The following is a 12,486-nucleotide window of genomic DNA, read 5'->3' on the forward strand; positions in this document are numbered from 1 at the left end:
AAATGATGGGAGAGTCCTCTAGCCAAGGAAGGTGGGCATCTTCCAGAGCAGGATTTGGGAATGGGAAGCCCTCAGACCACATACAGCCCATCTAATCATTTGGTGTGGCCCTGCCAAGGCAACTACAGGAGGAACTTGAAAGTCAATAAATCTACAGCAGATTATTTTTTACATTGCTAATTATTCATGGCTTATGAATTATACACATCCAAATGGCCCATGGCAAAAAAAAGGTTCCCTACTCCTGTGAGGCTGGTAAAGGGAATAAATTCTGTAAAATCTCTGGGAAGAAATGCAGCCATACTCTCACCTAGATACTAAACATATGAGGTCTTTATTGGACTCCTACATAACTATAAGGAAATCAATGTATTTCTTCAAGGCATTCAGTTTGCAGTAATTGGTGACAGCAGCAGTAGAGAACTAATGAAGTGCAGAACTGCCCTGGGCACTGATAATGACCATCTAGTCCCACTAGTCTCCCCAGTCACTGCCATAAATGAAAAGGCCCTCCAAGGTTTTTCCATACCACTGAGGTAGTGTGACACCAATCCCAGAGGAGGTTCATTAAATTCATGAACAGTGAGTTGTCAGAAAAACTAAGTATAGGGGCCGGTGCTGTGGCATAGTGGGTAAAGCTGTCGCCAGTGGTGCCAGCATCTCATATAAGTGCTGGTTCGAGACCCGGATGCTCCTGTTCTGATCCAGCTCTCTGCTATGGCCTGGGAAAAGCAGTAGAAGATGGCCCATGTCCTTGGAACCCTGTACCCATGTGGGAGACCTGGAAGAAGCTCCTGGCTCTTGGCTTTGAATCAGCACAGCTCCAGCTGTTGTGATCAACTGGCGAGTGAACCATCAGATGGAAGACCTCACTCTCTCTCTCTCTCTCTCTCTCTCTCTCTCTCTCTGCCTCTCCTCTCTCTGTGTAACTCTGACTTTCAAATAAACAAGGAAAAAAAAAACTAAGTATAGGGGCCAATGCTGTGGTGCATAGTTAAAGTCCCAAGCTGCAGTGCTGGTTTGAGTCCCGGCTGTTCCATTTCTGATCCAACTCTCTGCTAATATACCTGGGAAAGCAACAGAGGATGACCCAAATCCTTGGGCCCCTGCACCCATGTGGGAGACCTGGAAGAAGCTCCTGGCTCCTGGCTTTGGATTGGATCAGGTCCTGCCATTGCAACCATTTGGGGGAGTGAACCAACAGATGGAAGACCTCTCTGTGTCTCTACTTCTCTCTGTAATTCTGTCTTTCAAATAAAATAAATCTTTTTAAAAAAGAAAAATTAAGTATAAAATAATTGTTTCTAAGATAGAAATTAAAGATTTGGGGCTGGCACAGTTGTGACATAGTGGGTTAAGCTGCCACCTATGTTGTCCTCATTCCATATGGGCAACAGTTTGTGTTCCAGCTGCTCCACTTCCAACCCTGCTGTCTGCTGATATGCTGTGGGAAGCAGAAAAAGATGGCTCATTCCACTGATATGGGAGACCTGGATGAAGTGCCTAGTTCCTGGCTTCATCCTGGCCCAGCCTTGGCCATTGTGGCCTTTTGGGAAGTAAACCAATAGATGGAAGACCTCTCTGCCTGGGTCTCCTCTCTTTGAAATTCTTTATTTCCAATAAATAAATAAATAAATAAATAAATAAATCCATCTTTGACAAAAGACATTAAAGGTTTTTTGATTAACATGAAAATTTATGTCTGATACATATGTAGGTCTTATTTCTTTATCATAAATAAACTTGTCAGTAAAAATCATTTCCACTATGTTATTTATAGTTTTCAGTAAAAACTGTGCATAAAGCAATTTTATCTCCAACTTTCTGATGAATCTTTTCAAATATCTCCCTGTACAATTCTACTGTAAAATAAGATTCATAAACCAGAGTTAACTGAAAGGTTGGAGGATTAATAAATCTCCAAGACATTCACAAGAAGCTGTAGTGCTTGTTGCCAGAAACCCATTTCCTCTTTATTTATCTACTTGTGTAGAGGTCTCTTGCAGGTTGATGATAAAAGGCCTCTCTCTGATTCACCTCTACATGCCTCAAAAGGTCTGGCACAGGAAAAACACTAAGGAGAGATGTACTCAATGAATTAACAAATAAATAATACTTCTTTTGTTTAAAGCTTTATTTTAAATTTTTTTTTTGACAGGCAGAGTTAGACAGTGAGAGAGAGAGACAGAAAGGTCTTCCCTCCATTGGTTCACCCCCCCCAATGGACGCTTTTGTCGGTGTGCTGTGCCAATCCAAAACCAGGAGCCAGGTGCTTCCCATTAGTCTCCCATGCAGGTGAAGGGCCCAAGCACCTGGGCCATCCTCCACTGCCCTCCCAGGCCACAGAAGAGAGCTGGACTGGAAGAGAAGCAACTGGGACAGAATCTGGTGCCCCAGCTGGGACTAGAACCCGGAGTGCTGGCGCCACAGGCAGAGGATTAGCCTAGTGAGCCATGGCGCCAGCCTAAAGATTTATTTTATTTATTTGGAAGACAAAGTTACAGAGGGAGGTAGAGACAGAAAGAGAGGTCTTCCATCTGCTGGTTTACTCCCCAGGTGGCCACAATGGCCGGAGCTGCGCCGATCCAAAGCCAGGAGCCAGGAGCTTCTTCTGGATCTCCCACATGGGTGCAGGGGCCCAAGCACTTGGACCATCTTCTACTGCTTTCCCAGGCCATACCAGAGAGCTGGATGGAAAGAAGAGCAGCCAGGACTAAAACTGGCACCCATATGGGATACCGTCGCTGCAGGTGGAGGATTAACCCACTGTGCTATAGCGCTGGCCCAATAATACTTCTTGAAGTAATATTCTCACAGGGTCCTCCTAAACACAAGAGGTCTAGTTCCTCCATTGAGTCCCCTTCTCTTGTCCTGCCAGCAAAAGGAAACTAGTTTCCTCAACACTGTTACAATCATTAAACACAGGCAAATTTCTTTCTTAGAGGAAAGTTGCTATCTCTTTCAAAAAGTAACTCCTCAGGATAGATGCTCCCAAGTCTCACAGTGGGAAGTTTTGTGATATCGATGATCACAAGAGCAGACCAGCTGGGAATCTGCAAATGCACGATGAGAGAAGCACCAAGAACACTCCCCAAAGCCCAAGTCCTCTCTTGAATGAATTTTCCCCAACTTTTGTTTCTGTATCTATGGTAAGTCCTTCCCTGAGCTACTGGGAGAGAAGTGGTTTGGAGCAGTAACCTTACCTCCTATGCTGGCCACACATGTAAACTCTCCTTCAGCAAAACCTGGGCCTTGACTGGCACCGTGGCTCACTAGGCTAATCCTCCACTGGCACCCCGGGTTCTAGCCCTGGTTGGGGAGCCAGATTCTGTCCCAGTTTCTCCTCTTCCAGTCCAGCTCTCTGCTGTGGCCCAGGAAGGCAGTGGAGGATGGCCCAAGTGCTTGGGCCCTGCACCCACGTGGGAGACCAGGAGAAGCACCTGGCTCCTGGCTTCAGATCAGCGCAGCTGGCCATAGCGGCCATTTAGGGAGTGGACCAATGGAAAAGGAAGACCTTTCTCTCTGTCTCTCTCTCTGTCCACTCTGCCTGTCAAAAACAAACAAACAAACAAAAACCAACTTGGGCCTTTATTCAGTCCATATGACTTAGATATTGAATGATTTATTTGTAAGATAGGCAACTTAACACATTTTCTACTAAGTAATGTATTTGTGTTATATTTTATTTTATTTAAGACATTTATTGAAGCTGGTGCTGTGGCATAGTGGTAAAGACATTGCCTGCAGTGCTGGCATCCCATATGGACAGCAGTTTGAGTCCTAGCTGCTCTACTTACAATTCCTCTCCTTGCTAATCTGTTTTAGAAAGCAGAAGACAGTGGAAGTCCTTGGGCCCCAGCACCCATGTGGGAGATCCAGAAGAAGCTCCTGGCTCCTGGCTTTGGCCTGGCCCAGTGGGCCATTGTGGCCAAGTGGAGAGTGAGCCAGTGGATGGAAGATCTCTCCCTCCATCTCTCCCTCTCTCTGTAACTGCCTTTCACATAAATCTTAAACAAAAGGCATATGCCACAATGCCAGCCTCTGCATTTTATTTTAAAAGTTCTAAACTGAATTAGACTTCCTGCTACAGGAACATTTTTACAAGTTCCCCTGGGAGATCAGCATCGTGACATAGCATACAAAGACACCTCATATGAGAGTCTTGGCTACTCCACTTCTTTTTTTATTTTTTAAATATTTATTTATTTATTTGAAAGGCAGAGTTATAAAGAGGCAGAGGCAGAGAGAGAGAGAGGTATTCCATTTGCTGGTTCACTCCCCATATGGCTGCAATGGCTAGAGGTGCACAGAATCTGAAGCCAGTAGCCAGGAGCTTCTTCCAGGTCTCCTACATAGGTGCAGGAGCCCAAGCACTTTGTTATCTTCCACTGCTTTCCCAGGCCATAGCAGAAGGCTGGATCAGAAGTGGGGCAGCCAGGACTCTAACCAGCACCCAAATGGGATGCTGGCACTGCAGGCAGGGGCTTTACCTGCTATGCCACAGTGCCAGCCCCAGCTGCTTCACTTCTAATCCAGCTCCCTGCTAATGGCCTGGGAAAAGCAGCAGATGATGGCCCAAGTACCATCTCCATTTATTGGGACCATTTGGGGTCTGAACCAGCAGATAGAAAATCAATCTCAATCTCTCTCTCTCTCTCTCTCTCTCTCTCTCTCTCTCTCTCTCTCTCATCCTGCTCTTCAAATAAATGACTCTTCAATAAACAAACAAATAAATAAATCTTCTAAAGAAAGAGTTTTCCTGATGTCAACCTCTAGTTTATAGAGATATTATATGAGAACATTCACAGTTAAGCTGTAATGATTTCAGTTGTAGATTTTTACTTATGGGTTCATAGACCTAAAATTCCCAAATACTTGCATCTGGCCCACTTATAATTAGACATTTTATGAAAGAGTGGACTAATGCTATTAAAAGATTATAACAATGTTATTTTTTCATCCTTTTGGAAATACAAATAAAATGTAAAGAGAAAAATAAAAAACAAAAACAAATAATATATGTAATATATATGTATATTTAACTAGATTATCATGATTGTTCTATAATTATGTAAATAACAAGTTATTAAATTTCTAATGATTCTTTCTAAATCCTTGAAGTCTTTCAAACACATCAGGAATATATATCATATACATTATAGAAAGCAACTTTGTAGTTCTTCCTACAGCACAGACAAAGCAATAAGATGAGGACAAATAAGCAATAAAGTGAGGACAAATCTCTGCTCTATGCAAAGGGAACAGAGGGAACAGATAAAGCTGCTCAGTTTTCTCCTGTAGTGCTGCGCCCTGCCTGCTCACCCACTGACCATCTGCTCCCAGAGGCTCAACATGATCCTGAACTTGGACCAGGTACTAGTGTTACAAGCAGGAAGGGTGTGGTGCTGGACTCACTACTGCCCTGCACAGCCATCCCTTTTGCTGTCCCAGCAGCAGATAAAGGGAAGCCAGCAGGGATTCCCACCACTATCTTTAAGGGCCCTGAGCCCCATCCCCCATGCTATGGGCTTCTCATCTCCATCTGTCCCATAGCTGGGCCAGCACAGAGGTGCTGACTGTGGGTTCACATTGTCCTCTGTGGCTCCAGCTCTCCTCATTTCCCCAGAGAGGAAAATGGCATCCTGGTTTCCTCTTGGGAAACCACTCCTTAGTGGGCAGAGGCTTCCCCAGAATCAGGCCTTTGCTCTGCCCTTTTTTGTAGCTGACACTCAAGGTGGGGCTTCTGAGACAGGAGCCCACCTGCATTTTCATATTGAAGGACCCTAATCCCCGCTGGGTCCTTTAGATCGCGACCCCAGACTCAAAAATCCTCAGACCAGACGATGCAAATGCAAGAGGCGGCTTTATTTCACGAGCGCTCGCGGACGCCGTCTCCAGACCCGACTCAGCGGGAGGCAGGAGAGAGGCGTGCGTAGTAGTGTCTGGGGGGCACTTATATACCTGGGAGATTGCAGAAGCAGGGAATACAGAAGCAGAGAAAGCGTGGTTACAGGGTTTCGATAAGACAATGGGGTGGGGGCATGCAGAAAATACCTTGCATACTTTTGCCGTCTGCCCGGACCCACAGATAAGGGGCGGTTGGGTGCTTCCCATGCCTGTTCCTGTTTATCTGGCGCCGTTATCTCAAACCGCAGCTGCCTGCCCGTGACTTATGGTTTCGGCCCAAATTCCAGGAAATGTTTTACTAGAGTTGCCTAAGATGGTGCTGGGGTAGTTAAAATGGCGTGACCATTGTCAGGGTTGTTCAATATTTTTGATAAAATTCTGATCTTGCATTTTGTGTATTAAAAACAAAATACTTCTGTCACGAGCTGAAGTCCCCTTAGTATGTGTGCCAGAGCTAGGGGCTGGTGAGAAGGGATCTCTCTAGCCTCAGGATGGAGGAGCTGAGGAAGGGCCTGTAAAGCTCCCCTCCATCACAGTGTTAAGGTCTTTCCAGGTTCAACAGCAGGTCAGGTGGCAGGGAGAGCACTGTTGACAACTGCCAACCTGACACTCCTGGGTCTAGCATACCAGGACATAATGTAGGCCAGGATAGGCTCAGGGTCTGGGGCTAATCACTATGATGATAGACCCTTAGTGTCAGCAACATAGTGGTTAGGACCAGGGCAGCAGTGAGAGCCCTGAACACCATCAAGGCAACCAGATTAGACCCCTAGCCCCCACCCTTGCCTAAACACCAACTCCTTCACTGAGATCCATGGAAGAGAAGTCCCCATAGTGTGGGGGAGAGGGGAGCTAATCCTGTGACAGGTGCTAAGGTGGTCTCTAGAGTGGTGTCCATAGTGGTGAGGGGTTTGGGGCAAGTAAGACAGGCTCATAAGTCTTGCCCCCCTAGACGTTGGGGCATAGGGAGTGAAAGTCAAATGCTTGGTCCCCACAGCAGGCTCTTCTCTGTTGAGAAGGCAGAAGTGTCCTGCAAGGCCTTCAGGGCAGAGGCAGGGGAAGCAGTTTATGGCATCAAGGCAGGTTAGAGTCCTCTTGGCAGATTTTGTCCATGACAAAGCAGGGCTTGAATCCTTCCAAAGGCACTAGGATCCTTGTTAGCATCTGTGATTTGAGAAATTGTCAGAAATGCGTGGCTCTTTTTCCTTCTGCTTTATTGTTTGATCAGGCTGGCCTCAAAGGGAAATTCTTTCCCCATGTTTCTTTCCCAGTACACCCTGGCTTGGAACCTTTGCCCTCCATCCTTATTTTCTGTCTCTATTCAACTTGTACAATCTTTGATGCATTTGGTATATCTTGGTTTGACATTTTCCTGAACTGTGGATTCAGAAAAAAACTTTACAGAGGGATGCTTTTCTCCTAAACTCCCTTGAGGAATTAGCAACCACCCTCCTATTTTCATTAAACTAAAATCTTGGGGAGGCTCTCCACCTGAGTTGTTCTGCCCCAGATTTGATTCCTGGCTTTAATCTTTGGGAATGCCTGGCTACTTCAGAGCCACATAAAGGCACTCAAAAATCTGCTTATTTTTACATTTCAGAAACTGCTATGAACAGTTCTGTGTGAAAGATCAGGTCAACATCCAGATTCAGATGGACCTGGTATCAGGATAGCAAGATTTGTAGTTTGACTTTGGTAAAATCTTGCCATAGCGAGGTACCTAGTAGAAGCTCCTCCAGAGGACAGGCATCATGAAGCAGCAGATGAAGGTGTTACTTGGGACACATGTATCCCATATTAGAGTGTCAGTCAAGTCCTGGTTAGGGTCCAGGTTCCAGTGAATGTGCCCAGGAAGCAGAGGATGATACCTCAGGTGGTTGTGTCTCTGCTACTCATGTTAGATCCAGCTGAAGTTCCAGTTTTATGCAGTGACTCTTCCTCGTCACCACCAGAGAATTAGGCAGGCTGCCCACAGCTTGCCTTGGCCAAGGAGGGGAAGTGCGCCACTCAGCCTTCCCCGAATCCTGGCGGACAATCAGGCGCGGTGTGGAGCCCAGTCAAAGCAGGGTCTCACTTTATTGTAAAAAGGAGGTGTATATACAGCTGAGGTACAGAGTGGGTGGTACAGAGCAGATGAGTGGATGCGGGTAAGGGGTGGGGTGTTGTGATGCAAAAGGGTCTTAGCCACTCCTATTATACCACCTTAATGATCCTTAGGCAAAAGCACCCTGGGGCTGGGGTGTTTGCCACCAGGGATTTGAGACTTAAAGACAGGTTTTCAAATTCGAGGCAGGCTCAGGAAGTTCCTCTAGGCCTCTCCAGATTCAGCCTCCCCCACAGGTTTTTGTCTTTTGTGCAGCACAGACACTGCACTCCTGACGACTTGGGGAGTGAATCAGCAGATAGATCTGCCTCTTTTTCTCTCTGTAACTTTGCTCTTTAATGAAAACCTGGAGTCCATCACTGAACATGACTTCTGCAGATGAGAGCCGTAATCTCTAAGCATCAGGCCAACAATAGCTCATTAGGAATTCTTCTTCTATAGAATTCTGACAGGTACTAGGCACAAAGTTCAAAAGTCTGAGACACTTGAAATAAAAAATTTTGTTCATATTTTTCAGACACATCAGTGTTTCAAATTGTAATAAATTTTACCAGTTCATTGAGTCTCATATAATTATTTTTTTCTCTTGTTTTATCTCCATCAGCAATTTCACACATCTGTTATTTTTCAGAGTTCTGGAAATTATTGGCTACTCCACTGATCTTTCATGAGAAACCTGTCTTCTTAATGCTGATGTTTGTTCCATATCACACATATCCATGAATCCAGTAAGGTATGCCACATCAGTTTGAACCTTGCTGCTGATTCTGATCCAACACCACATACATTTCTTCTTTACCTCCTCTCCAGTCAATGTATACTTGAGTCTATTTCTCAGGAAGATGATGAGAGGGAGGTATTCCTTAGATTGTGGGGAATTTATTCTAGATCCTGAGCTGTTCAGGCATCCTTCTGAGGGCTCTTTTGGTGATAGAAGTTCACAAAGTTGCAATGGCTGAGCCTCGTGGGACCTTCTATCAGTAGCAGACTAGAGAAGCTGTGTTTGGCTGCATGACTAAAAAGACCTCTGCTCTACCTCCCATCCAGCTCTCTGTTATGGCCTGGGTAAGCAGTAGAAGATGGCCCAAGTCCTTAGGCCCCTGCACTCTGTGGGAGACCTGGAGGAAGCTCCTGGCTCCTGGCTTCAGATCGGTGCAGCTCCAGCCATTGTGGCCATCTGGGGAATGAACCAGCGGATGGAAGACTTCTCTCTCTCTCTCTGCCTCTCCTTCTCTCTCTGTGTAACTCTGACTTTCAAATAAATAAATAAATCTTAAGAACAAAAAAAAAAAAAAAAGAGAAAATACCCCTCTTTCTTTGGATCTCAGGCTTTTGGATAAAAATCCACCTGGGCCTTATGCTGGCATAAATAATAATAAATACTTCCTGTTAAAGGCTTTGGTGTCTCATCTCTGTACAAAAATCCCACAACTGGATGGCCCCTCACATCTGGTTCATAGACCAGTATGGACCCCATTTGCCAGGCCCTCTGGACCCAAAGCTCTGTGTGTGTGGCTCATACTAGAATCCTGCCCCAGGGTGATATGGCATTCTGGGGTGGTGTTCTGGGGTGGTGGAGGGGACTATAACCTTTCTAAACCTGTTTTCTTACCTGCAAAATAAGGATACACTTCACAGAATTGTGTTGAGGAATAAAAACGATGTCTGCCAATGCCTTCAGAACCATTTCTAGGATGTCTGAAACACTCACAAGCATTGAAAAAAGGGTGACCTTGAAAGGTCATCAGGACTACTTTCCCATCCCGGTTCTTGGAAAACTTCTGACCTATTTTATTGAAGCCCTTCAAGTATGTATGTGGAGGTCTTCAAATAGTTCATGGAAAATGTGTATGATGAAAAATTTATGCTTGATGTTCAAAACCTTTTGTATGAAAGTAAATTTCTTTTTAAATTCCATTTTCCATGAATTTTTTTAAGTACTTCTGATAGTCTCAAACACCCACAGCTGACTGAGCAAACTGCCCTGTCTGCTCCCTTCTCTACATATAGAACTTCCCCCTGCTACAGAATCTGCCCAACCTGCCCCTCAGAGAGTCAGGTACTGAGAGGCTCTTCACAGAGCTTCTTTCAACACCGGTGTCTCCCAGCAGCACTCCCCACCCCAGCCTCCCTTGCCAGGCTAAACCATTCTCTTTCTTTTACCTTCTGCTTTCCTCATGTCTCCCGATCTCCAGATTATTGTCAAACTTCAGGTCTCCTGTCAAGTGCCTTGGGGAACAACATGTCAGACTCCATGAATCAGACTTGGAGGGGTAAAGTTGATGAAGCAAGAGACAGGCAAAGGGCTGGCACTGTGGTGCAGTGGGTAAAGCCGCCACCTGCAGTGCTGGCACCCCACATGGTTTGAGTCCTGGCTGCTCCACTTCTGATCTAAGTCTCTGCTACCTCCTGAGAAAGTTGTGGAAGATGGCCAAAGTCCTTGGGCCCCTGCACCCATGTGGGAGACCAAGAAGAAGCTCCTGGCTCCTGGATTTGGATAGGCACAGCTCAGACTGTTGCAGCCATTCAGGGAATGAACTAGCAAGTGGAAGACCTTTCTTTCTCTCTCTCTCTCTCTCTCTCTCTCTCTCTCTCTCTCTCTCTCTCTCTGCCTCTGCCTCTCTGTAACCCTATCTTTCAAGTAAATAAATCTTTTAATAAAAAAAACAGGCAAAGGGGAATGGTGGGGTTGGGGTGGGGTTTGCCAGTTTGGCATTGTCCTGGTGCCACGGGGAAGATACAGTGTGAATGGGGGGGGGTGTCTCAGGTCCCTAAACATTTGTTCTGGGGCTTGACCTTGTGGGTATGTAGGGCTGAAGAATGAGGAGTCAATGCTTTGGGGGCAGGTACCTTGCAGAAGACATGAAGTGGGTTGCATTGCAGCCCAGGTCACGGTGCAAGCTGCAGTCATCAACTGCAAGAGATAGATATGGGAGAGGAGAATCTGGGTCATAGTAAGGCTCCCTGAGATGTGGACTCTGGAGATGATTCCTGGTTCCTGGCAGTGAGTGGACCCAGTTCTGGGGCAGGGCCATAGAGATGCTTTCCATTCCAAAGCACGACCTGGGTCTCTCCAGCTCTGCCCATGACAGTGGCTACAGTGTTGGCTGTGGCCTGCAGACATCAACCTGCAAGCTGTGACCACTGAACAGAGCCAGGACAATGCCGACAGGTGTGCTCACAGCTGCCGGCTGCCCTGGTGCGAGGGACTGGTGGACGTCTGTGTCAGACGCTGGTTAGAAGGTGGCCAGAGGCGGAGATAGTGGAACAGAGACGGGAGCCATGTTACTGGACCCAACGAGGTACCGGAGCTCTGGGATGGAAGAAGGGAGCGAGGGCAGTGGGAAGGCAGGGACAGGAGAGAGTTGAGTTTGCATGGGGAATGGAGACAGGAAACAGATAGGGAGTCTGCGGGAAGAGACAAAGGATGGGCTGAGCAGAGCAAGGCCGAGCGCGAGAATGCCGGGGCTGGGCTCAGGGTCGGGAAGGATGAGGATGAGGTCCGCGGGGATGAGCACAACGTCGAGAAGCGGCCTCGCACGCGAAAGGGAAGCGGGAAGGAGCTGGAGGAAGGGCAGACTCAGAATCCCAGCGGCATCGCCTCCCACGGCCTCCTGCCCACTCAGGACCGGCTGCCGTGTCCCACTCATATCTCCGCAGCACTCGGCTTCCTGGGTGGCACAGGGCCTGGGACAACCTGGTGACCCCGGCCACCCCGGCGACCCCAGCTCCGCGCGTCTCTGTCCACGTGGTTTTCATTTCCGGCTGGCAGTGGGCGGGCTCGGGCCCCAGTGCGAGGCCAGAACCATTGGGCTCCACCGCGGGTTGTCCCTAGGTGGCTACCGGCCTTGTCGCCAGAGGCGACTGCAGCGCCAGCCTGCTTGGGAATCTGGGTCTCTGGGCGACCCCAGGCGGCAGCTCCCGTCCTCAGCCTTCGAAGTTTGCTCCCCGCTCCCAGTCTGGCGCCCAACCCCCCGCGATACAAGACGTTCACTTCATCCTGCCCCTCTGGTCGCCTGCCCGCGCTAGACCAGACCCCTGCCCTCCGCCACCACCGAATCTGGTGTTCTTCAAGGAAAGAAGGAAATCGTGGGCACTGTAATGGGAGCAAAGGGTCAAGCGCCCGCCAGAGGTGCACGACCCCGCCATTCTGCATCCCCGCATTTCTGACCTGGGCCCCGCTGCTGCCCGTCAAGCATCTCATAGGTATCCCAGTCACACTAGGGGCATCCTTGCTACAGGACCTGGCCGCCCCATTCACTAGCTCACTCAGAAAGCCCTCATCAGCTTGCTCCTTTCTCATGGTGGTCGCTGTTTTGTTTCCTCCTTGCCGTCTACAGTTTCCTAGCACCCACCTGTGTCTTTCTAAACATCCAATATCTGTTGGTTTCTGTGGTCAGCTCTGGGAAGGCTCCCTGGACAAGGAACGCCAGACTCAGTCAATGGGCCCTGAAGTTCCCTCTTTGGCACCCTAG

This window comes from Lepus europaeus, unplaced genomic scaffold (assembly GCF_033115175.1).
Source record: "Lepus europaeus isolate LE1 unplaced genomic scaffold, mLepTim1.pri SCAFFOLD_29, whole genome shotgun sequence".
NCBI classification, from domain to species: domain Eukaryota; kingdom Metazoa; phylum Chordata; class Mammalia; order Lagomorpha; family Leporidae; genus Lepus; species Lepus europaeus.